Here is a 26,170-nt window from a genome sequence, read left to right on the forward strand (position 1 = left end):
CTTTATGGTATACTTTTTAGTTAGACTTGATCATTATTAACTTTATTTTACAAATAAAGGATTCACATGCTCTATTTTAAAAATAAAAAAAGAATAAAAAATTGTAAGTCAGCTACCACAGACTTGTGACCATCTGGATTCTATCCAAGGAGATCATCCATTTTGGTTAGTGATGACGTCACACATGTGAAGCTTCAGGCATGCAGATGTGAGTCTGGATCACTTCCACAAATAGCTACTCCAGGGTTGGGACACAGGGTTGAGAAACCTTGATGGTTATGTCCTCTTTGGTCACAAGAGGTTCTGGGGGCACAATGACAACAGGAAGACATTTGAATTTAATGGTCAAAGAGGGTTCAAGAGGGTAACAGCCTATCTCAGGCTGTGGAATTATACCCATGAGCTGGGGACAAACAGGAGTCTCGGACACTGACTCACCTCGAGCTTCAGATAAGATCTCAGGGCACGGGGTTTGGGCAGCAGAACGTACTGCAGATGTAGACTGGAGAAGATAGAACCTTTGGACCCTGGTTCCCATAGAACACTAGGGCAAAGAACCGCAGTAAATCCCCAGCAGGGCAGGGAAGCTGGCACTGCCACGGTATTCAGCCGATGGGAGAAAACCACGCACCAACATGATGGATGTGAATGGATAGATCCTTCCAGACAAGCAGTTCCTGGTTCCTCATGCTTTCCTCGGACACACCTTAGTCCCACCTGGACACTAGGATCAGCTGCTTCCAGCAATTCACACCTCAACTGCTTCTCTCTGCCACCAACCCTCAAGTTACTGGAGTGTCCCCTGGCTCCTTCCAGCCCAGAAAGCTCCCAGACAGAGGCTTTCCACTCTGACTAAAGACCTCCCATGAAATTCCACTCCTTCAGTCATCTGCTTGTCTGGGCTGCTCTCAGACCTTGTATCCTTACCTCTAGCTAAGTTACTTGTTTTTTTGTTTTTTTTCGAGACAGGGTTTCCCTGTAGTTTCTAGAGCCTGTCCTGGAACTAGCTCTTGTAGACCAGGCTGGCCTCGAACTCAGAGATCCGCCTGCCTCTGCCTCCCGAGTGCTGGGATTAAAGGCGTGCGCCACCACCGCCCAGTTTAGCTAAGTTACTTTTATCCTGAGCCTACTGTCCTTGTCAGCTCCCTGAACCAAGAGCCTCTGATGGTCACCAAAAAGGCATGTGGGAACCTTTGTGGCTGCCCAATAAACAGGCTTCAAAATAGCTTTGCTTAACTCCGCTGGGGACACTCAGTCTCCTCGTCTCCTGTTCCCCCAATACTTTGCTGCCCTGACCCAGCTGTGCCTGGGAAGAGACTGTCACTCAGGGGCTTTAACACATGCTTATTTTAGCTTGTTTCAGCCCGTGGTTCAGGTGACTACAGTTCATCTTGGTGGAGAAGGCACAGAAGCTGGGTAAGCTGAGTCTGGGATCGGAGGGGATGAGAAAGTAGAAGGTGTAAGCCAGAAGTCCAAGTGGAAATCATCCAGGCTGACTACTAGCTAGGCCAGAGTTTTAAAGGTTGCACAACCTGTGAAAACAGTGCTTTCAGCGGGGACCAAGGGTTCAGGCACATGAAGCTGTGGGGACATTTCACTTCCAGATCACCATATACCTGGGATGGAGCAATCCTCAAACAATGTGGGGGTGTTTCCTTCACCTTTAAAATGTTCTCCAGTTTCTAGGAAATGATTTGGATGGAGACAGTTCAACCAGAGAGAAGCAGCCTGTTAGCCTAGCTCACTGCCTCCTCATTTCCCCGGGGCAGACAGATCTCAGCCTCACCTGCCAGTCTCGGAGGGGCACCCAAGGCATTTCTAGATGTAGGTTTCTGCTGTCATAACCTGCAGTGAGGATCTTATTATAGTTAATACAGGGACCCCCTCAAAACAAAATTCCAATGTGGATGCTAAAGCCTGATCACCCAATGGGAGTGAGGAGAGAATAGACAGTAGCCGAGGCTGGAGAATGGAGCCCCCTTGCCATCCTGCATGGTGTGTGCGAGGCTTCTGCTGGCATAAAGCACGAGACAATCCCAAGAACAGACTCTGGAGCCTCTTTGAGGTACCCCTGGCCACCCTTCTGACTGTCTCCAGCATGGGTGGAGGCAAGGGTCAGACGAAACTGCTGAGATAGCAACTTGGAGCCTGCCAGCCCCATGCCAGCCCCATGCCAGCCAGCTATTGTTCCCCTCCAGCTCAGCCTCTCCAGGTCAGGACACCGACAAAGGAGGCAGGACCACTCCCTAAGCAAGCTCCGGCACGGATCTCAGGAGTGACTGGGGGCCCTACAGACAGCAGCCCGCCTTTCGTGTGCAGAGCTGGGGGCTGGAAGAAACATGTTCTGTGCCTGCTGCCAAGTTTCCTCCGAGAACAATGCGGGAGAAGATGGTGGCTTGGAGACTGAGAAGGGTGTGGTGCTTACAGGTCTGGGGGAGGTCAGGCACGCTGTTGCAGGGAAGCCACCTTCCCCTGTCCCCCTCGTGAAAGCAGGCATCCTGAGACGGTGTTGACTCCTGGCAGGGATGACTGCTGTTGAATCCAAAGCTTTTGGGAAGACCGAAGGGAGCAGGTAGTCAAGGAGAGAGAGGCTGCCTCCTTCCCAGTTAGTGACTTGAGGTAAATGGGATTTTGAGCATTACTATGGCGAACAGCTACTTTCAGTATCGATCCTAAAATGTTCCATGGAAAAGTTAACTCTGCCTTCTAGGAGATTCTATTCTGTCTGTAAAAAACCAATGAGCACAGTAGAGTAAAAGGCAGCGCTGTGGGTTCAGACCGTACACTGTAGCTATTGTTATCTCCTTCCGGATGTGACTACTTAGGGCTATGCACTTGTGCCTCAGTTTCCCCTTCTGAAACTATAGAGAAAGATCCTAGCATCAAGTGTTTATGGAGTTGTTGTGAAGCTTAAATGAGGCATTGTTCACAAGCCACTAGGACAGAACCTAGTGTCCTATACTTTGGAGTTTGCAAGATGAAGAGTAAATGTCAGGGCAAATGGGAAGAAAGCCTATTCAGGTTTTAGGACCAGGCCTGGCAGTCTTCCATAGTGGGTTTTGACTTTTTTGTTTTGTGTTGGTTGCTCCAAATTTGTTTTGGGTTTGTGAGAAAAACAAGTGAGAAAGGATGTGATTCTGAAATGTAGAAAATATTACAAAGTTTTATGTGAGTGTGTCTGTCCATATATGTGTGTGTGTGTGTGCATGTGTGTGTGTGCGTGCATGCATGCGTGTGTCTGTGCATGTGTGTGTGTGTGTGTGTGTGTGTGGTGTTGCAGGAGCGCATGTGTAGGCCAGTGTGGTTCTTCGTGCATGTTAGTGTTTGTGGAGGTTAGAGGACAACCTCAGGAGTCATTCCTCAAGCTCTTCCACCTTTCGCTTGAGATGAGGGGTTTTGGTCTGGAACTTCATCACATAGGCTAGACTAACTGGCCAGTGAGCTTCCAGGGATTTGCTTGTCTCCACTTCCCATCTCTCCACCCCTGAGATTACAGACGCACACCACTGTGCTTTCCTTTTTCTGCTCTGGGTTCTGGCCATTGAGCTGAAGTTCCCAGGCTTGTCAGTGCTTTACTAATGAACAATATCTCCCCAGCTCCCTTTTCAAAGCCTCTAAAGGCTTCAGCATCTTCTCTCGGGAGCTTATTTCCTGGACAGTGACTTTGCTCTTACAAAGAGTGATACAAGACTGTTCTCAGTTGAGAGCGGGTGGAAAGTGCAGGTTCTGGGCTTTCCTGGCATTAAAACCACTGTGCTCAAGAGGAGACTGACTTTGATTGAGATCTGGGCATCATGATGTGCTGGGCTACAAACAAACTGAGGGTTTGAACCAAAGGCATTTATAGAATGCTTTATCCTCACAGGGGATAAAGTGGCTTTTCTGTACGTTCCCAAACCCACTGGTTAGGAAAAGGAAGTCCAGAGTTAAGGGAGAAAGTAGAGATGCTAAATTCTTGTGACTCCAGTAAGCTCTAGGTGTAGAACTGGTACAGGTTCTTAGAAGACAGTCTTTGGAGACCAGCCAGTGCAGGGACAGGCCTCTCATTAGTCCCCTCTAGGCCACAGGGACAACATAAAAGCACCTGTAGTTCAGGACATCCCGGGGAGGGGGTGATTGGCTCTTCTCATTCCTATCTCAGGAGTGGAGCACCACAGCCTGACAGCAGGGAGTAAATAGGGTGAGTGCTTGGCAGCAGGCACCTGTTATCCTGGGTTCTGGCAGCGCCAACAAGCTAGACTCATCCACCTGTCCTTAACAGGCCAATTAAAGAGGTAAGTCATGGTGAAATGTGGCGAAAAGAGATTTTTTTTCCCGAATGTAGCACATTGGAAAGAGGAACAAAGAGGTCCAATGACCCTCAAGTCCATCTTTGGGATACTTACATGAAGTCTGGGTTTAAACAGATAAGAGATATGCACAGTCATAGGCCATTGGTCCTGGCCATTGAACCATCCTTGTTTGAGATTCAATCTCTTCTGCAGAATGCAAGTTGTAAAAACCAAGTGCAATCTTTCAGGAGATAAACTCCCCATCAGGTTGGGGCTAGAGTTCAGCCTTTTCCTTCTTCAAGCATGAGATCCTGGGGAAATTCCAATTCCTCCTGATCCATTATTTTAAGAGTCTCATAGCCAAAGGGAAGGCTTGCAGTGTTTCTTTAGAGGATCAGGATGGTTACTATCCGAGCACTCAAGTAGGAGGAAGGAGAGATCAAGACCAGCCTGGGCGATCTAGTGAGTTCCTGGCTAACCTGGACCAGAGGTCAGCTCAGAATTGAGACCCGAGTGTGTTGAGGCTGATCAGAGTTTAGAGTCCTCCAGTTAAAATGATTCTCCAGATTACTAAACTAAAGAGACATCACCAAGCATTTACTTCCTCTTCTAAGGCTTTTCCTTGTGTAACTTAACCCGCTCAATTCTAACCAAAACTCTAAGAGGGAGGTAGCCTATTGTCTCCATTGAATAGATGAGGCAACCACAGAGAGGTTAAGCAACTTTTCAAAGACACACATGCAATTACTAGAGCTAGTCTCCAAACCTAGGTAGTTTGGATTTAGAATTCATTTTAATGGCATTGATGAAATTCTGCGATACATCTCTATTAATTTTAAATACAGTACTAGACCCTAGTTTAAATTGAATGGGCCAGCTTGACTTTTAGGATGTGTACACTTTGGGGGAGGTTCTGACCCTAGGCAAAACATGAACAGTGCAAATAATTACTGACCGAGAACACAAGTATATTCCAGCTGTGTCTGCTTTCCAAACTGTGAGGTCCCTACTAACTTATATTCATTTAGGACATTTTTCATTCATACAGGTTTCCTTATGTTTTTCTTAAACTAATGATCTTAGTACATTTTCCTACCTAGATGAGAAGGGGTTTTTGTTGTTGTTGTTGTTGTTTTTAAATATCAGTTGTGGTATCCGACATAGATTCACCCTCCTTCTAAGCTTTGAGCCATCCACAGATCAGAGCAGTGTGTGTTCATCATCCAAGTCACTGTTTAAAAACAGTGAAAGAATGCAGTGACTGAATGTGTGAGCACTGGGCCTGGGGAGATAGATGCCTTACTAAAGCACTGGCCCTGCAAGCCCTGGCGGTTCAAGTCACCAGTATCGGCAGAAAAAGTTAGAAAAAGTTACACATACATCTGTAATCCCAGCACTTGGGAGGCAGGGAGAAGAGGACCCCTAGATCTTGTTGGCCAGGAAGCCTAGCTGTATCAGTGAATCCCATGGTCAGGGAGAAACCCTGTCTCAAAAGATAAGGTGGAGAGCAATTGAGGAAGACACCAACACTGGCCTCCATTTACATGTGTGTATACATAAACAGAGAGAGAGAGAGAGAGAGAGCTAAACACTTCAGTCTTTGTTACATAATCACACACAGACACAGCACCCTGTAACTATCAATGACCTCTTTCCAGAAAGGTTGTGTTGGGGAGTTTCCATATTGAGTCATGGCTGCCTTCAGCTTCTTAGTCCCCTTGCTCACCTCTCCTCCCAGATCCTGTTCCCTCCCCTTCTTTGGTGAGTTGTGGGGAGTGTCCTGGGGACAGGTCCTGAAACTAGAGCTGTTTGGTCAGCGTTCCAACCATTGTCCTCAGAACTGGTGGAGCAGAACAAACCTGCCTGAGATTCTCATTACAGTGCCTGCTTTGGGAGGCCAAGAGCCAGCTGCAGTGGTTTCCAGGGCAACCAACATTGCAGAAAAAGGTCACAAAAAAAGCCTAGAGGCTCTTGACCCAGGCCTTTAAGAGTCAAGGAGTTGAGGGGAGGGCCAGAGATCGTTGTGAGCAAAGGCTGCTATTCAGAAGTGATTGTTCCAAATGTCAGCTGGGATTCCGACCTGCCACCCTCTGGTCCTGGCTGCTCCCCACTACAGGGCCCCTGCTGTGGACCACCACGTTGAGCCTTCTGTGTGTGCCCATCACCAGAGGTCCATTTGGTCCTGCAAAGCCCTTTCTGCTTTGTGTGTTCTGTACTAACACTTGGCTGTATTTCAATAGCTCCCCCTTTTCTCCCATACTCTCCTGGAATTCCTTTTCTTATCCTTCCCCACACGTGAGAACATCAGTGTCAAAAGGCTAAATAAAATACAGTGTAATGAAAAGAAGGGTCGAGGTAGTGCTGATCCATCCTTTAAAAAGCAAAGGCAGTGTTTGTCCTTCCTGACTGCTGGGTGACTCCTTGGGTAGTTCTTGCTGCTACTGTAACTTTCCTGGCAAAGGTAAAGATATTCTAAAAAGACAATTACTCTTCTTTTTAACTGTCAAACTTTTGAAACAGCAGTGCCCAAGGAACTGGAATTTCCCCAGGGGTCTCACGCTAAGAGAAGAAAAGGCTAAAGCCTAATGCCAACCAGAGGGAGCTTCTCTTTCAGAAACAGGTTTGACTCCATTCTCAAATTTGTCAGACCATCTTGAGGAAGAAACTGGAGCTGGATACTGATGGGTCTGTGACAGGTGAGACCACAACCGGACCAGAGCTGCTTCTGCATCCTTCTTCCTCTTTATTTAACCTAAACCTTATATCAGGATTCCAGAGATGGACTTGAGGGTGTACGGCATTGGGCCTTCTCCTTGTCTGTCTGTTCAGTTAGTCTATTGGAGACAGAGGGCCAAGTAAGTTTGTTCGGGCTTCCAAGGCCCATGATTTGACATCAGCAGTTCTGGAGAATCAGAGTGGGGATGCTTTTCTTTCAAAGATGTTAAATAAAATTCATGCCCAAGCCTCATCCAGTACCTCAAGGAGCCAGCCTCCCATAGTGCCTTGCTGCCACTCTCTAAGACGAAGTTCTTTCTACCTGTAGACTTCAGGAACTTACTTGCCTGAGTTTAATGCACACCTCAGAGACAATCTACCTTGTTCCTACTCCACCTGAGAGCTTGTTTCTAATCTCTGTCTTGTTCCTACCCAGTCCATAAGCTTGTTTCTGATCTGTTAAAGTAGCAATATCTCCATCAGCTCTGTATTTCCTCAAATGTCCTAATTAGGAGATCATTTAGAAACACGTGTTTAGACTATAGACTTCTGAGGCTCAGCTTAGAGGCACTGGATAAAACTGAGCAGCTTAGGATCTGATTTGGAAAAACTGCTCTAAGCGTTGAGCATGTTTGAGCAAGTTTGGGTCAGCTAGCTCAAGGGGTACCTTCTTGTATTGGGTTTAAATCCTTACCATTCTCTTTGGCCTCAAGAGGGACACTCTTAACCTGTGGTGTGGACTGGTTCTCAGAGCTCTACCAACCTGCTGATGAACTTCCCCGGCCAGGGAGGCTCTGGGGAAACACGGGACTGGACTCATGCTGACCCCATGGGACCTGTTTTACTTCTTCTCCAGGATGTTGAGACTCTAAGTGCCCTTCCATAGCCTGCAATGCACAGGGACAACCAAATTTAAGCCTCAGAAGGACTAGGTAAGAAAGCTTCTGTCCCTGGGCTACCTACCAGACACCTCATATCTCCTGACTGCAAGGCTAGGCAAGAGGTAACACTTTTAACCCAGGCTGTCCTTTCTCTCTATAGTTGCTCTGGAAGTTCTCATCACGTGACTCTCCAGAGCTTTGCAATGGCACGGTGAACTGGGAAGCACCTGTGTGTTTAGAGTTCAGGGATTCTGAGTGGAATCTGATTGCTGCTTGCTACATATAGAGTGGCATAATTTCCTTTCCTGCAAAGTACGGGCTATGGATGACTTCTCAACATGCTGCGGAAATGAAGCATGGAAAACGTCCAGCTAAGGGCTGTGCAGGGAGCGAGGGCCCTCCGTGTCAGCTCTGTTTCTGGTCACCCACTCCCTTTGATCCTCAGAAACAGGGGAGCTCACCGAACCTACTCTCACAGCTCATTCTTTCTGCTCCACTAAAACACTTCTCATTAAAGGTCTAGGTGCAAAAATCCACTGCATTTTTATATAGTAACATCAGTTAGAAATAAGCATCTTAAAAGCCAATTCCATGGGTAAAGAAAATGCTGTGTATGTATGTGATAGAACTTTTTTCCAGCCATAAACAGCAAAGTTATATCATTTGCAGGATGAGTGCAGCTAGAGGTAGTCATGTGAAGCAAATTCATCGATCACCATGGAGATAAATACACATTTCTCTCATTTGTGGTTTCCAGCTTGTATTTAGACACAAAAAAATCGTGTGTGTGTTTTGTGTGTGTGTGGTGTGTGTGCATGACAGGAAGTACATGTAAAACTGTTCAGAGAGACAAAGGGAACTAACGGGAAGGAGAGGTCAAGAAAAGGGAAGGTAGTGGGCATGGAGATATGCTCAACATGCAATATATGCTTGTGAAAACCAAAATTACAAACACAAGAGAAGCAGAGAAAAAAAACTAAAATCCAATTGCAACTGCAACATTCCAATATATAAAATATGTTGAAATGCATTTGATAGAAGATGGAACAAATATTTTTCAAATTCTGGAAACAAAACCCTAAAACATTGCTGAGAAATATTAAATATAGTAGAAGAACTGAAGCAATTTATAGAGAAGACTGAAGGTCAGAGGGTTGGTATTACATGCCTCAAGATTCCCTAATGACAAGCTACAGAGAGACCAATGGAACAAAATAGAGGACCCACATTTATACGGGAAATTAATTATTGACAAGATCATCAAGTCAATTTGGTGGACAAAGAGATAGTCTTTTGAAGGACAAAAAGGTAGTCTTTTGTTCATCTGTTTGAAACAGAATCTAACTCCATAGTCCAAGCTAGCCTGCAGCTCACTACTTAGACCAGGCTGGCCTGAAACTCTTCATAATCCTCTCTTGTCATCTCCTGAGTGCTGGGATTAGAGAAACGAGCCACAGTGTCTCTCTAAGAATAGTGCTTCTAACAAATGGTGCCGAGAGACAACTGCATATATCAATTAGAAAAAAAAACCCAACCTTGGACTATTGTTTCTCCACACAAAAAATTAATTCAAGGTTTATTAGCATAAACACAAATATGAAAGAAAAAGTTAGAAAACTTTTAGAAGAAAATGTGGGAAATGTATTCATTATGTAGGAGAGAAAGTCCTATTTGTTAGGACACAAAAATGATATATAAAGAACAATAACTTGGATATTACACAAACTAAAAACTGATCAAAGAAATACCCAGAATATTCTGGGAAATATATTTTCACAATGTATGTCTCACAAAGGTTTTGTAACAAGAATATATAAATAACTACTTATAGTGAAAGAAGAGAAACTTCCTAATTTTAAAATGGGAAAAACACTTAGACAGCTCCAAAAGAATATAATTAATTGATCAATAAATATATTAAAAAAATGCCTGAACTATTGCCCATTAGGAACATACCTTCAGCCCACAGTGATGTACCACTTTATCTACTAGGTTGGCTAAACGTGGAACAAGAACATTGTGTGGGACAAGGACTTGAGGCATCTTGAGTCTTCTCCATGGTTGACTGGAGGGAATACAGTGTAGTCACTATGGAAAGTTAGTGATTGGTTACAAAGTTAGCTGACACCTTCAGTCTTCTCCATGGTTGACTGGAGGGAATACAGTGTAGTCACTATGGAAAGTTAGTGATTGGTTACAAAGTTAGCTGACACCTTCCCTGTGACCCAGTTATAACTAAATGACAAAGTAAGCACATTAAAGGGGAGAAATATTTATTTTGGGGGACATTGTTTCAGAGTTTGCTTAGCCTGAATGCTTCGTTTCTGGGAGCCTCTTGGTGGAGAGACCTGGGTGGTGAAAAGCTGACAGCCTCCTGGAGTCAGCAAACAAAGATACACAGTGAAAAGAGCAGGACTCCCAGCACATCCTTCAAGGCTTCATGGGCAGTTATCTTCCTTTTCAGTGAGGCTCTGCCTCCCACTGGGTCTACAACCTTCCAATAGTGACATAGGATGTGAACTAAGCCTTCAAGTCATAGGCTTTTGTGAACAGCTAGGATCAAATCATAACATAAAATCTCAAATCTTGATCCCACTCTTTTTTTTTCAAGACAGGGTTTCTCTGTAGCTTTGGGGCCTGTCCCAGAACTAGTTCTTGTAGACCAGGCTGGCCTCGAACTCACAGATTCACCTGCTTATGCCTCCTGAGTGCTGGAGTGGTGTGTGTTACCACTGCCCGGCAATGATCCCACTATTAAATATCTATTGATGAGGACATGATAATATGTCTATAAGGATATACAAACAATAATGTTTATAGCAGGGCTATTCATGAAACAACACAGATATCCATTCTAAAGAGAATAACTCTATAAGATGGCTCATCAAGGAAAGGCGCTTGCTGCCAAGCTTCATGACCTGAGTTCAATTCCTCGGACCGATATGGTGGAGGACAAGAACTGATTCCTCTGACCTCCACATATGTGCCACAAACATCATGGGCTCATCCACATAAATAAGTAAATAAACAAACAAAATTAATAAAAATGAAAACCAGAAAGAGGGTAGATTTTGCTGTACTTATAAATGGAAAAGGACCACAATAAAAAGGGTTTGCTGGGCCGTTCGGGAATCAGGTGTGCTTGGCACTAGAGTGCCTGGCAGCCAGAGAACCAGGGTGGTATTTCTTACCTGTGATAGTAGAAGTAGGTGATTTTTTTTCCCTTCCTTGGAATTCTTACCATTCACCTTCAGTCTAGGTGCTGGGGCTCCAGAGTCTGGTATGAGGACTTACCTTTGTCTCAACACCTGCCCCATCTCCCAGCTTCATGATGCTGCTACTGTAAGAAAATCTTCCCCACACCCCGTGCAAGCACAGTCAGTGGTCAGACTTGGAGGAGGATATGACAGGAGGGTCCAACTGTGAAGTAAGATATCTTGATTGTACCTGTTTGTGCCTTAGTTTTGAATTTAAGTAGCAAACAAAAAAGGAAATAAACTTGAAAATTATTTGTCATCATAAAATTAAAGCAAGAAAGTGAAAACATTTGATTCCAGGCAAGGCCAAAAAATTACTGATGTCTGCAATAGTGTGGAAGGTTTTCATAGGCATCACTCAGAGCAAAAGAAGCCAGACATACTGTGTGTGTGTGTGTGTTGTGTGCACGCTCACGCGTGCATGTGTGTGCATTCATGTGACTTCATTTAAATGAGGCCCCAGTTTAGGCAGGAATAATCCACAGTCAAGGAATGTATCTATGGTTGCCTTTGGGTGAGGATTTGAGGTGTACAAAGGAGAACTGGAGTGATAGATTCCAAAACTTTCTGTTTTGGAATAAATGAAAGGTTCATTAGATAAATACTTTTTAAAAATCAAAACTTCTTGAACTATGTGATTAGAACTTGTCCGTTAATTTTAAAAGCTCTATAAAGGCATGGAGCCTAATCAGTGAGTTTTCCTGTCTTAGTACTGTGGATTAGCGAGTATATAAACATTTGCTGTTTAACTGGCTTCTAGCAAATGATGGTGAGAACTAGTTTTCTCACAGTTGAAGAGTGAGTTGAAGGTATATGGAGAAAAGTAGGCTGTATCTTTGTGGTACTGGGTCAGTATATCAGGAGGCAGTGTGAACGTTGGGTCCTTTATATCTATTTTTTATTGTTTTAATTGAATTACATATTTTTCTCTGCTCCCCTCCCTTCCTCCCTTCCTTTCTACCCTCTTCCATGATCCCCATGCTCCCAATTTACTCAGGAAATCTTGTCTTTTACTACTTCCCACTTCCCATGAGATTAGACCCATGTATGTCTCTCTTAGGGTCCTCTTTGTTGTCTAGGTTCTCTGAGATTGTGAATTGTAGGCTGATTTTTCTTTGCTTTATGTCTAAAAGCCACTTATGAGTGAGTACATATTATATTTGTCTTTCCGGATCTGGGTTACCTCACTCAATATAATGTTTTCTAGATCCATCCATTTGCCTGGAAATTTCAAGATGTCATTGTTTTTTTTTCCCCGCTGAGTAGTACTCCATTGTGTAAATATACCACATTTTCTTTATCCATTCTTCAATCGAGGGACATTGTTTCCAGGTTCTGGCTATGACAAATAATACTGTATTAACACAGTTGAGCACATGTCCTTGTAGTATGATTGAGCATCCTTTGGGTATATACCCAAAAGTGGTATTACTGGGTCTTAAGGTAGATTGTTTCCTAATTTTCTGAGAAATTGCCACACTGATATTCAAAGATGCTGTACCAGTTTGTACCCCCACCAGAAATGCAGGACTGTTCCCTTTACCCCACAACCTCTCCAGCATAAGTTGTCATCAGTGTTTTTGATCTTGGCCATTTTTACAGGTATAAGATTGAATCTCAGAGATGTTTTGATTTGTGTGTTTCTGATGACTGAGGATGATGAGCATTTCCTTAAGTGTCTTTTAGCCAATTTAGATTCATCTGTTGAGAGTTCTCTGTTTAGGTCTGTACCCCATATTTTTATTGGATTATTTGTTCTTTTGATGACCAATTCCTTTATTTCTTTGTGTATTTTGGAGATCAGCCCTCTGTCTGATGTGGGGTTGGTGAAGATCTTTTCCCATTCTGTAGGCTTCCGTTTTGTGTTGTTGACCATGTCCTTTGCTTTACAGAAGCTTCTCAGTTGCAAGAGGTTCCATTTACTAATTTTTTTTCAGTGTCTGTGCTACTGGAGTTATGTTTAGGAAGTAGTCTCCTGTGCCAATGGATTCAAGTGTACTTCCCACTTTCTCTTCTCTGAGGTTTAGTGTGGTTGGTTTTATGTTGAGGTCTTTGACCCATTTGGACTTGACTTTTATGCATGGTGATAGATATGGATCTATTTTCATTCTTCTACATGTTGATATCCAGTTATGCTAGCACCATTTGTTAAATATGATTTCTTTTTTCCATTTGACTTAGTTTGTTTCTTTGTCAAAAATCAGGTGTTTGTAGGTGTGTGAACTGATATCCTGGCCTTTGATTCAGTTCTATTGGTCCTCCTGTCTGTTTTTTACGTGAATGTGTGCACACTTGGTAAAAAAGTGCAAGTGTACGAACCTGGAGGACATGCCTATTATATTTGCGATTATGTGAATATGTATTAATATGTTGTATGTATTAGAAAATATCTATGAGCTGTGTGCATGTGTGAGTGTGCACATACTCTTGCGTCTGAGGGTGTTGTATTTTCCTATGAACTAAGCAGTACTTGAAAGTGTGTCTGAGTATGTGAACCTGTCAGCATCCGCCTTTATGCTTGGGTGTGAATGTATGTGAGTGTGTGGTGTATGTCAGCACATGCCTGTGAGTGTGGGCATATGTAATTATGTGAACACTTGGAAACATGTATAAATGTGTAAGTCTATCAGTGTATGCTTGAATGTGTATGCGATGTATGTGTCTTGCATATGTATCAACACATGTTCGTGAGTGTGTACATGTATGAATGTGGGCATGTATAATTGTGTGCGCACATAAAGGCATGTCTAAGTGTGTAAGTCTATCAGGGCATTCATGGACATGTGTGACTGTGTATGAATGCTCTGTATGGATCAGTACATGCCCATGAATGTGTGTGTGTGTGTGTGTTTATACTGCTGTGTGTCTGGTTGTGTAACGTGTTCCTATTAGTGTATGTCTAAATATTATGTGTACATTGACTCATAAATGTTTGTGTACACACACTCAGATATGTGTTTGAGGGTGTGCACTTTTACAGGGGCCTTCTTTGAGGGATGCAGAGAACACCAGTTGGTTTTCTGTTCTCCTGAGTTCAAAGTCCTGACAGGCAGGCTCGGGGCCTCAGTTCTGAAAAAAGGGAAGAGCAGCTCTTGGCAAAGGTCCAAGAAACCCCCACCAGAAACGTGCACGTTTCAAGTGTGCATGTTCAAGTACTGAGTTCCCCCTTTCGCCTAATCCCTCTGATTGTTCCTCCTTGTCCTCATTGAGGGGAAGTGGAAACAAATGTATGGCAGGAGGCCAAGAGCAGAATGAGGCGGGTGTGTGTGTGTGTGTGTGTGTGTGTGTGTGTGTGTGTGTGTGTGTGTGTCGAGGCTACTGTGGCCTCTTTAGAGGAGAAAGAGAGGGAGGGGTAGAAGTGACAGGGATGAAACAAAGATAAACAAAGAAAGACACATGGAGAAAAATAAAGAGAAACTGTAGGAGAGGCTGAGAGAAGTGGGCAGATGAGAGACAGACAGGAAAGAGAGGTTGAAGGTCCTAGGGCTGGGCTCCGAGACAGAGGAAGGCCACAGCAGGCGGTGCAGCCGGGACAGGGAGTGGCTGGGTTCCGCTGGGAGCTGCTCCTGTGCTCACTTCTGAGGCAGATGAGACAGAACTGATGACCACATTGGTCGCAATCCCTGGGCTTTCTGAGTGACAAAGCAGAGGAACCCCTGGGCACAGCAGGCCTTGATCTGGAGGCAAGCGGCAGACAGGGAGAGTTGCCCTTCTAGCCAGGCCAGCACCAAGCAGGCAGGTAAACCCTCCTCCCTCAGAAGATACTCCTGGCTCAGCTACGGCTACGGCTACGAAGATCTATTGCAGGTGGAGGAATGGTGGCTGGCCAGGTAGCTGCCTGGAACTCCAGCGTAGTTCCTGCGGGGGCCTTCTGTGGATGGAGACTCCACCTCCCTCCTGCTCTGGGTTCACTACAGGCCATGCACCAGGGCGGAGTGATGGTTTCTGTTAAATCCGCCACACGGTTAGATTAACAAAAAAAAAGCCAAGGTGGTTTCTTCTTTAAGGAATTATGCACAGAATCAATGCATGAATCATCTGCCCCACATGTTTACATGAGAACCGAGTAAAAGCGTTCTTCTAAGGATAAACCCATACCATGAGAAACTGAGAAATTGTTTCTCTTTAGCTGTGGAATGCAGTCTATGCTCTGTCTAGCTTTCCAAGCGAGGCCGACTTTTGGGAAGTGCATTTGAGAAGAAATGTGTGTCGTTCGGGATAGTTTAGGTTTTCCTCCCTCGGTATGGGTAATCAAGAGTGATCTTTCTGCTAAGGAGACACCACTCACAGAACACCCACTCTGTGCTGGGTGTTGGGGACACAGATGACCCAGTCCCACCCCCTTGATGTCTTGACCATTGCTGTGCTAAACAAGGTCAGGGGCCACCTAGACCAGAGCAGGAACAGCCACGTTGGGCTGCTGTCTTCTTTCATCACACTCATTTCATATGTCTAAAGGACTTCAAAAGTGGGGAAACTGAGGCACAGAGCCCTGAAACACATCACCTATAGCTGCATCATTAGTAAACTCGATTTAAGTCAAGATACATTCTCACCATGGCCCAGTTATGTCCATGTAGGAGCGGCCAGAGGAGGCTCTTTAAATGGAGTGACGTAAATGTGGGCCAAAGAAGGAGGTTTCTGGAGAAGTGGGCATGGAGGAGGGCATCACTGGTCCTGCACACCTGAGTGGTATTTGAAAGTTGCACAGGGCCTGCCATGTGCAAAGGAAGCTTGGAGTCGAGGAGGGAGTGTTCATGGGGGTTGGATGTGTGTCTGTGGACTTGCCTTCCGGAGTCCAGAACCCTGTGTCCCCTGTGGCTGCCGCTCCTTTATGACTGCCTATAAAATAGCAGGTGCCTGGTGATCCAGTGACTGGGTGCATGCTCCTATGCACTTTGGATCTTGTGGAATGTGCTCAATCATTAATGAGGTACTGGGAAGACAGAAATATTTCCAGGAGCGTGCCGGAGCGGAGGCACGGCGAGAAGAAGGGCCAACTAGCTGATGTCATCCTGGAAAGGTCACCCTCTCTGTGACTCATGTGTTATCAGCTCCCATTTACTGTGACAAAAAGAATAAGTTAATCAACTGTAGTACAGGAGGGAATATTCGTTTTGGATCATGGCTCTCATCCATGATTGCTTTGGGCCTCTGGGGTAGGGGAGGACATCATAGTACGTGCAAGTGAGTGTGTGGTTTGTGCTCCTCTGTGCATGCTCATGTGGGAGCTGGGGTTGGGTGAATATTTCTCTATTGCTCTTCTCCATACTGCCTTGAGGCAGTCTTTCACCAAAGCAGAAGCTTGCCATTTTGCCTAGGTTGGCTGGCTGGTGAGCTCTGGGGATCATAGTGGGGAGTACTTTGTGGGGGCAAAGATGCTTATCATAGCAGAGTAGTGGGGGTGGAGGGAGGGAGAGGAGGGGTTGGGTTCCAATGCTTTGTTCAAAGGCATTCCTCCAATGACTTAACTTCCTCTCGCGAGGTCCTGCCTCCAAAGGGTTTGTGGAGACTGGTGGCCAAATATTCAATACCTGGCCTTTGGAGACATTTGCGATCCTGACCATCACATTAGTTTCTCATCTGTGATACGAGGCCACACAAGTGGCTGTGAGGATAGAATGGGGTTAATAGACATTCAGGGCTTGTCCCACGTGTTCTGCATGGTGTTGCAATGACTGCTGTTGGGACAAGGGTCAGAAATAGCTGGGCTTAGACTCTCATCTAGCTAGATGTTTCCTGGAGTAACCTCTCCACACGCCTCTCTTTCCTTGCATCCTCTTTGAGTCTTTGTGCTGAGACTGACTGGTTCAGAGATCTTGTGCTTTCTGGCTCTTGGAATGAGGTCTAGTGAATGGGAAGGTAGCCCAGTTTCCCACAGTCTCATTCTTCCTTGTTGTCTGGTTGTGTAGCAGGTGTGGGAAGTCTGGGAATGTCTTTTCATCAGACTACTAAATGCCTTGTAAATGTGTCAGGTCCAAGGAGGCCCTGTGATGTCCCCTTAGTGGGAAGCAACTAAATGCTGTCCCCAGCCTCTGTGGATTGACCTCAGGTCTGAAGGACAGTGACCAATCTTCCAGTGTGTGGTGTGGGAACTGCTAAGGGGCATAGAGTCAGGGTGCTGTTCTTAAAAGCAGAGACACCTGCAGAATGAGTCTAGTGATGGAGTCTGAGGGGTGATGGAGGTTGGATTTGCTACGGCAAACAATGTAACCAGCACTGGTGAATGGGTCACCAAAAGTACAAAGGCCCTCCAATAACAGGCATGTATTTGAGCTTTTGTAAAGATCTTAGGAGAATTACATTCATAAAAAGAACCACTCGGGTCCTTCCATGCATTGTTAGGAAAACACCAATCTCTGGAGTTCCTATGTTCTATACTGATGGAAATGAATCAGTAAAGGCAGGATATAAATCAGAAAATTTAAGCAAAGTGGTTCAAAGCCCTTATAACTCTGTGAAAGAGTCAGAATTGAATGTCATTCTCAGGATTAATTTTATTACTTATACAATTACAGGACATAATCAGGACTAGGAATCATTTTATATATATGATATCACATCATATACATCAGATCCCATATGGGTCTGCCAGGTCCTCTAGCACGAGGTAATGATGAAATTTATAAATTATTATTAATAGGAAGTGTGCTGGAGACTTTAGAATTTCATAAAATTCTCTGAGCTCAGAGCTTAACACATGGAAAGTTTTCAATATTTATTTGTGTGCATGTGTGAATTTATGTGTATGTGCCTGAGTGTTCATATGTATGCTTGTGTAAAAGCACATGTGGCAGTCAGAGAGCAGTTTGGCGGTTGTCATTCCCCAGGCTGGCATGCTCCTCCTCTTCCTCTTCTTCCTCCTCCTCTTCTTCCTCCTTCTTCTCCTTCCTCCTCTCTCTCATTGGGAGAGGGATACAGACTTTCTCACTTACTGTGTTAGGCTGGGTGGCCTTCGAGTCCTAGACATCTGCCCATCCCTGCTTCCCCACATTGGAATTACACGTGTGTGCCACCACACCCAGCTTTTCACTTCTGGAGATTTAACTCAGGTCCTTATGCTTATAAAGCAAGCATTTTACTGACTGAGCCCTTTGTTGTCACGTGTCAGCTCTTCTATGCATGAGCTATCAAACCCTCCAAATTTCCCATCTTTCTAGCTAGACAAAGTTGACCTCACTGATGGATACTTCTGCATGTCTACAAGTCCCTCTTTCCCTGGTGGTTCAGTTCTTACACTTATTCTAGAAACGTCAACCAAAAGGCACAAACTGCTGAAATGGAGAGAATATTTCTCCTCATAAAGAAGGCTTGGTCTGAGTTGTAAGTCTCTGTGTTTCTTAGCTATACTTTTCTGGCACATTGCATGGTTTCTCTTGTGTTTAATTTCTGTCAGGGTCTTGGTTCTATGTGGTTTAAATAACTTTTATGGGGCAGACTGGATGACTCAGTGGTCTGTCATTGTGTTTGTCCTTGGCAATGCATTTAATCTCTCTGAACTTTAGATTCCTTACGCTCTAATGCAGGCAGGCACAACAACACTAATCAGCTCCAGACGCTTTGGGCATCAAAAGCCACGTGTGTAAATGCTTCCTGAATACGTTCCAAGGAGAGACATAAGGAAGCATTTTGGGGCTTGCCCTGAGAGGGGATGAATGGAATTAGGGAAAATGTGTCCTAGCCTGGGGCGCCAGTCAACAAAGAAGCAAATAGGGACTCTTTCTAACATTAGGGCTCTGAGGAACTGTGGCTTCGAGTCTGGGAAGAGCCTCACCTGGAGAGCTGTTTGCTGGGACTTGACTCAAGAACTGACAATGACATGAACATAAATGAGTCTGCTGACAGAACTCTGAGGAGAGCATCCCCTCAGTTCTGGTATGTGTGAAGCTGGAGCAGCCAGAATGCCAGAAGACGCTGGAAACCTTGACTGTGGCACACTATGGTCCTTGCTGTTGGGCTTTCCTCCCTTACTCTAATGGGTATCCAGCCCATGCAACCTGCTGGGCTGGATGTAGGTGGAGAAAGCCATTCCGTTGTTATAGTTGCATTTCAAGAATGAGTGGCCCAGGGGAAGGAGTTTGGAATCTTTGATATTATCAGGAATAAAGTCATCCAAACCCCTAACTGTGTAAAACGACAGACAGTATTTATCACATGGCACAGTTCTCTTGTTGGCTCTCAGCGAGTCTGCAACGCAAAGCAAAAGAAAGACCTACCAGTAGAACCCTCTCTCAACATTCATTTTCTTCTCCGCCCAATCCCTGCTTGAATTGACTGCTCAGGCAGCAACTTTCCAAACTGCAAGACTTTGTTGTCTATTTCTGAGGAAGAGAAGATCTTACTATGTAGCTCAGGCTGGCCTGTAACTCACTAAGTAGCCCAAGTTGATCTTAAGCTCTTGATTCTCCTGCCTCAGCCTCTCAAATACTGAGATTTCAGGCCTATGTCACCACGCCTGGCTCATCTGCAAGATGTTTCTCCCGCCCCCTATTTCTCTCGCTCTCTCATGAGTTTCCCATGTAGGTCTTAAACTTAAGGTATGGAATCAATGTGGCAGGCATGTTGTAGATGTCTGGGAATTGCTCTCTAGTTCATATCTAAACCGTATGGGGTTTTGAGAACTGCTATGCCAGCCATGGCCAGGAAAAGTCTTTGAGTCTTTGCAGAACTCAAACCAAGTTGGTATTAAATATTAACTTACTCAAATAGTAAAAAAGTATCAAAAAGTTGATTTTTATTTACCCAAGATTGTCATTCTGGAATATTCTATGTGATAGGAGTTTAATATGTGTTTATGGGCTGCATCTAGTTCCCAGAATCCTCCTATCCAACTCTACCACCAGAGGAGCATCATCCCTCCTCCTGTGTCCTGAGAACAAAGGTTGTAGCCAAGAGACGCAGGACTCATGTTTTTGCACTGGGATCTTGGCACTGGGCCTAGCCAGATATTTCCAAGCTTGGAATGATTTCACCTACACCCAAAAGAAATGTCACTATACTCGTGAGCAAAGCATGTCACATGTGTGTGCTGACTCCCAAACAAAATGCAACAAGGTCATTATTAATGAGTAGAGCTTTCCTGACAACGTGTTGAATTTTATAAACAGTGCTTGTATCTGTTGTGTCTCTGAGCTCTGCTGCTCCCGCACTTTGCCCTTCTCTCTGTTCAGAGGCCGAAGAAAACCAAGGGTTCTGCAATATTTGGGGACCATAAACTTGACACCAATGTCCCAGAGCTGAGCTGTCCCTAAACTGAGATTACAGTAATAGTCACTTGTGTGTACCAGCAACTCTATATCACATGCTTTGTTTAGAAACCATGGTTTTTCTAATTGTTCTGCAAGGTGGTTTTTTTGGGGGGGGGTGTCTATTTAACAGTTAATTCGAATTCAGGTTCAGTACTTTGTCAGTAGACATGGGATACCTCATTAGCTCTTTCAGGGTTAGACAGAGGTGAGCACAATTACAAATCTTCAAACATATTTACATTTAGAGCAGAAGTTGAAGGTAAGTTCGAGGTAGAGGGTTAGGGGTATCATGGTAGAGCATCTTGTATTAAAAATGGCCATTAAGTCCTCCTGGATGCACAAACCAAAACAACACCCCCATAAATCAAAACAGCCAAATGTTCATTATATACCAACAAATCAAGCAAATGCTAAATTCTTCCTACATGCATACTAGTGGTGTGTGTGTGTGTGTGTGTGTGTGTGTGTGTGTGTGTGTGTGTGTGAGAGAGAGAGAGAGAGAGAGAGAGAGAGAGAGAGAGAGAGAGAGAGAGAGAGAGAGAGAGAGACTGGGGTTTTTCTTAATCATTTTTTCATCTTTTTAAAGATTGGGTCTCTTCCTGGTTGTTATGCCCACTCATTTGATTGGCTGTCCAGTGAGAATCTTCCCATCTTCATGTCCCCACCAGTACAAATTACAGGTGCATGCCAATGTGCCTTTTGATTTTTTTCTTAAAGATTTATTTATGGGTGCTAGAGAGATGGCTCAGCTTAACTGCTGAGCATTGACTGCTCTTCCAAAGGATCCAGGTTCAACTCCCAACACCCACATGGTCACTAATAATAGTCTGTAACTCCAGTTCCAGAGGATCCGATGCCCTCCTCTGGCCTCCACACATTATGCGTAGGCATACATGCAAGCAAAACACATATATACATGCCTAAATAGATATTTATATTATGTATATATGTACAAGTAAGTGAATGTATTTGTACCATGTGCATGGAGTTGCCTGTTGAGGCCAGAAGAGTGTATTAAATCCAGTAGAGCTGGAGCTACGGGCAGTTGTGGGGCACCACTTGGCAAGTCTAGTTTTCTCTCTGCTCTTTAGCGTTGAATCCTCTGCTTTTTATATGGGCACTGGGGATCTGAACTTGGGTCTTCATGCTTGGGAGGCAAGTTTTTTACCTACTGAGACATTTGTCTGGGTTCTGTGTATGGTAATTAAAGAGACTTTAGTATTTCTCTTGGCTGGGCCCTCACTGATAGGAATGTGCAGTGATGGAGATGGATGGACCTTGCGGTCATGTGAAAAGGGGAATTTAGCTCAGACGAATACTTACCACATACTTCGTGTGATCCAAGCTTCCTGCTAGGCCTGGGCCCTCTGAAAGGTAAGGGTGGTTGCTGGGCCCAGTGCTGCTGCAGGTTTATCATTTTAGCTACTGAAGGGGCTGATAGAGGAGAATCCCAAGTTTAAGGCCAGCCAGGACTATAGCCAGGACTTCACGTTTTAATGAAGGCTCAGGATGAGGGCTGGAAAAATTAAATAAATAATTAAAACTAAATAAACAAGCAGACAAACAAATAAAAAAGATCTTGGGATATAGGGCAGTGATGGGGTGTTTGTCTAGCATGTGCAAGGTTACTGGGTGCAATCCTTAGAACAGGGAAAGATAAAAAATAAAAAAGCAAGACAGGGACCCGTCTCTGAGTGGTCCATAAGAAGCGAGAGGGTTGGTAAGATCAAGGATAGTGAATTGTTGCTCAAAGCCCTGATGTGTTCATACGCTTCCGACACAGCTCTCCATGTCTCCTGTGTCAAGTGGGGCTCTGCACCTTGCTGCGAGCAGAACCTAAAAGTCCTTCCACAGGTCGGGGCCCCTTCCAGGCTGCGCTCCTGCCTCTACTGTATGTGATACACACGTTGGTGGGGAGCCAGACTCTGGCTTGTGTCCCTGTGGTCTGTCCAGGGGCACTCAGGGGTGTTGGGAGGAAGTATGCCCCAATGGCTTCAAAGTGGGTACCCACCCTTTCCTCCAAAGCCAGCCAGCTGTGTGGCGCTACCAGGTGACCTGGCACTGGGCATGCCAGGTCTGAGCTTGCTTTTGGAACAATGTGGCCTCTCTTCCCTTGGCCCTCTGTGCTCTGGGCAGGAAACAGCCTCCCCCAACAGGACACAGCGCCCTTACCCCATAAAGCTTGACCTCCTATGTGCCACGCCGCTCCTTGGAACCTTTCTTCTCATTGTGACGCCCAGACAGCACGCTGGTCTCCATACGCTGTTTCCTCTCCAGTACCGCTCCCCCGCACCCCAGGCTCTTGGCTGAGATTCCACACTTGGCTCATCTTTAGATTTATATGTCGGCCTTTTAAAAACACCTGCTTCTGCTCACATTTTAATGGAGGTTCAGGATGAGGCCTGGAAGTCTGTATTCTGTATTTTATTGAGGGCTTCTCAGGGGATTCCTGAAACAATCCAGGCTTGAACCTAGTACTGTAGAAGACAAGCCCTGTTCTGGGATCCAGAAGGGTATCTGTTTGGTAGAGCTGTACTTCTCTGATGGAAAAAAAATCTTTTTTAAAGATCATGTATCCAGGGTGGCCTAGGGTTCTCTGTGTAGCCAAGGATGAGCTTGGGTTTCTGGACATTCTGCCTTGACCTTCTGAGTGCCAGGACTATAGGAGCCTGCCACCATGCCCAGTTCATGCAGTGTTGGGGATCAAACCCAGAACGCCCAGTTCATGCAGTGTTGGGAATCAAAGGAACCGAGAATCACATACCCGGCCCTAACATGAATTTGAATTCAGGCGCTCTCTCTCTCTCTCTCTCTCTCTCTCTCTCTCTCTCTCTCTCTCTCTCTCTCTCTCTCTGTGTGTGTGTGTGTGTGTGTATAAAGCCATTAACCACGTGTTTTCTTACTCAAGGTTGTTACCTGGGCTAAGCAAGATAATAAATATAAAAAGCTCAGAAAAGGACCCGTGTGTACTCAAGGCTCAAGAAATGTCAGCCACTGTTATGATTAGATTGTTGTTCTAAGAATGTGGAATTATAAGGATTTGGGACCATTTGTACTGGTGGTCAGGTTGTGGCGCTCAGTACACAGGGCTCTGTGGAGAAAAACACATTTGCTCTTGAGGTCACAAGCCAGGGACTGAGGCCACAAGCCTGGGACCAAGGCCAGAGTCTGGCAGCAGCCACTCACTTGCCGAGTGACCTGAGCAAATCATTTGACCCCTTGGGGCTTCCATTTCCTCCTCTGCACAACCAAGATTAAGTCCTTTCTTGTTTACTTCAACTTGATTGCAAGAATAAAATGAAGAGGGTAAGGGTTCTCCTTATCTTGCCTTTGCTGCAACCCAAAGTGGTCAGGAGAGACATGCCCAGGCAGGAGTAAGCAGAGGCCTGGCACTTCCAGGAAGTTCTTGCAGGAGTCTCAGGGAGGCTGAGGAAGAGTGCAACCACCATGAGCACCATCTGTCTGCTGTTCTTTCTTCTGCCTCTTCCTTTTGACTTTTTGCTCTATTATAGTTTTTCTTCCCTTCCTCCCCAATCTCTCTCTCTCTCTCTCTCTCTCTCTCTCTCTCTCTCTCTCTCTCTCTCTCTCTGTCTGTCTGTCTCTCTCTCTCTCTCTCACACACACACACACACACACACAGTTTAGCTCAGACTGGCTTCAAACTTGCTGTGTAGCTGAGGATGACCTTGAACTCTCAATCCTTCTGCCCCCACCTCCAGAGTGTTTAGATTTGGGTGTGTGTGCCGCCATTCTGGGTTTATATGGTAATGGGGATCAAGCCTAGGGAGTGTTATGATTTTTTTAAAAAATGCTGCAAGATCCCGGGTGGCAGTAGGCAGCAGAAATGCTGTAGGTCCCCAAATGATGGTAGTGGGCCATGTGGTGGCAGGCATGGGCCCTGGGAACAGCCAGTACCAGGCAGAGATGGCTGCTGGTCCCATTGCGAGCAGGCTAGTCCCAGCTAGCCCAGCAGTGTGAGCATAGGAGGCACATGGACAGACACATCATACAGAATAGAATTGGATATTTATTACTTAGAGGTAGGGAGAAGGAGAAGAGGACAGAGAGAGAGAAAGGGGGAGTGGAGAAGTGGGGAGAGAGGCAGTAGCAAAGCTGCCTCTCCAAGAGGAAGATGGGGGGGAGGAGAGCTCAGGCCAGAAGCTGAAGATCAGCCTGCCTTGGTTGATGGGGGATGGAGTGGGCATGGTTTGTACAAACAATCATAACAGGGAGTCCTGCATTCTAGTCAAACACTCTACCAACTGAACTACAGGCACATTTTTCACACCCTGCGAGCTTTTCTGTTTAAACGTGGTTGTAGCTCATTTCAACATTTCCTTAGGAACCCTCTGAGAGTCTCAGCAGTGGTGGGATGGGCTGCGTTTCGCAGGGGCCGAGGGGCTGCTTGAGGGGAGAGAGGCAGAACAAGGAAATGTGAGCTTTTCTTTACAATCTCCTCAACTCCAAAGATGATTAAGTACATCAGATCTTCTTTATGAACTGATGACAGGACTGCTCCAAGATATGGTTAAGGGGAAGGTTTTTATTGTGGAAATGTGAGAGAGAACAGCTAGAGGCATCTGGAAGAGTCCAGAACCGAATGAGAAAGAACTAGACTGAACAGGGCCAGCAGGTGGCATGGCCAGGGATAACTGCAAGAGGTAGGAGAAGAGAGGGGGGTAGAGAAAACAAAGATAAACAGGAGCAGAGAGAGGGAGAGGAGGGGAGAGAGGAGAGACAGAAACATAGCTAGAATAGCAGGGTTATAAGGAGAATGAATAGCTGGAGGGAGGGAAGCTCATGAGCTAAAAACAGTTTAGAGTAGGGGAAGAAGTGGGTGGTACCATTCGATGGGTCCTGGGTTGAATAAAATGAAAAAGTGAGTTGAGCACACTGTTAATCTTTCTCTGCTTCATGACTGTGTACACAATGGGACCAGCCACCTCATATTCTTGGCACTATGCATTTTCTGATTGGTGGATTAACTGTTCCTCCAATTGTGAATTAAAGTAAACTCTTCTTCCTTTAGGTTTGATTTTTGTCCGGTATTTTACTACAGCAAAAGCATATGTTAGTAATGTAGCCACCTGGATTTTCTTTTTTAACTTTGCTGCAGATACTGAGCTAGAAGACCTTGATAAGACATGCCTGCATTGCTAGCTCATATAATCACTGAGGCAATCAGTATTGCTGCAAAGAACTGATTGCTAGCACACCTGGGGATCTAACAATCTTGTGGGATTCTCTTCTAACCAATGCTATGGACAGCATCCCAACCCTCAGGATGGGCCGCATTTATTCAGTTGTTGGTCAAAGTCAAGAGCATCGACTTTCAACATGATGGATTGCCACATTAACAATGGAAATGGCAACAATGCACAGATGCCTGACTTCTACTCCAGAGATTCTTGATGTGGGATTCCCCTCTGTATGCTGCAAATACCATTGGTTAATATTGAAACTGCTTTGAGCCTATAGTAGAGCAGGGTAGAACAGAGCGAGGTGGGGGAAAACTAAACTGAATGCTGGGAGAAAGAAGGCAGAGTCAAGAGAAGCCATGTAGCCCCACCAGAGACTGATGCTGGAACTTTACTCAGTAAGCCACAGCCTTGTGGGCAACACACAGATTAATAGAAATGGGTTAAATTAAGATGTAAAAAAATGATGTAAGAGTTAGTCAATAAGAAACTAGAGCTAATGGGCCAACCAGTAATTTGATTAATACAGTTTCTGTGTAGTTATTTTGGGGGGTCTGGGTGGCCAGGAAACAAACAAGTGGCCAAGCAGTCTTCCTACTA

General features: G+C 45.1%; 1 long non-coding RNA gene across 9 annotated transcripts in view; it reads left to right on the plus strand.

The window, feature by feature from the left end:
• The first annotated feature begins 1,709 nt into the window (after positions 1-1,709).
• LOC119816428 overlaps positions 1,710-26,170 on the plus strand; it is a 45,001-nt gene continuing 20,540 nt past the window's right edge. For 5 of the 9 annotated variants that reach the window (XR_005285764.1, XR_005285765.1, XR_005285770.1 and 2 more), the window contains exon 1: positions 1,710-2,619. This is a non-coding gene — a long non-coding RNA (uncharacterized LOC119816428). Of the gene's footprint in view, positions 2,620-16,162; positions 16,312-26,170 lie in introns of those variants that run through there. The other 4 variants (XR_005285766.1, XR_005285772.1, XR_005285767.1 and 1 more) reach the window with 2 other exon arrangements.

This window comes from Arvicola amphibius, chromosome 6 (genome assembly GCF_903992535.2).
Source record: "Arvicola amphibius chromosome 6, mArvAmp1.2, whole genome shotgun sequence".
Lineage (NCBI taxonomy): Eukaryota > Metazoa > Chordata > Mammalia > Rodentia > Cricetidae > Arvicola > Arvicola amphibius.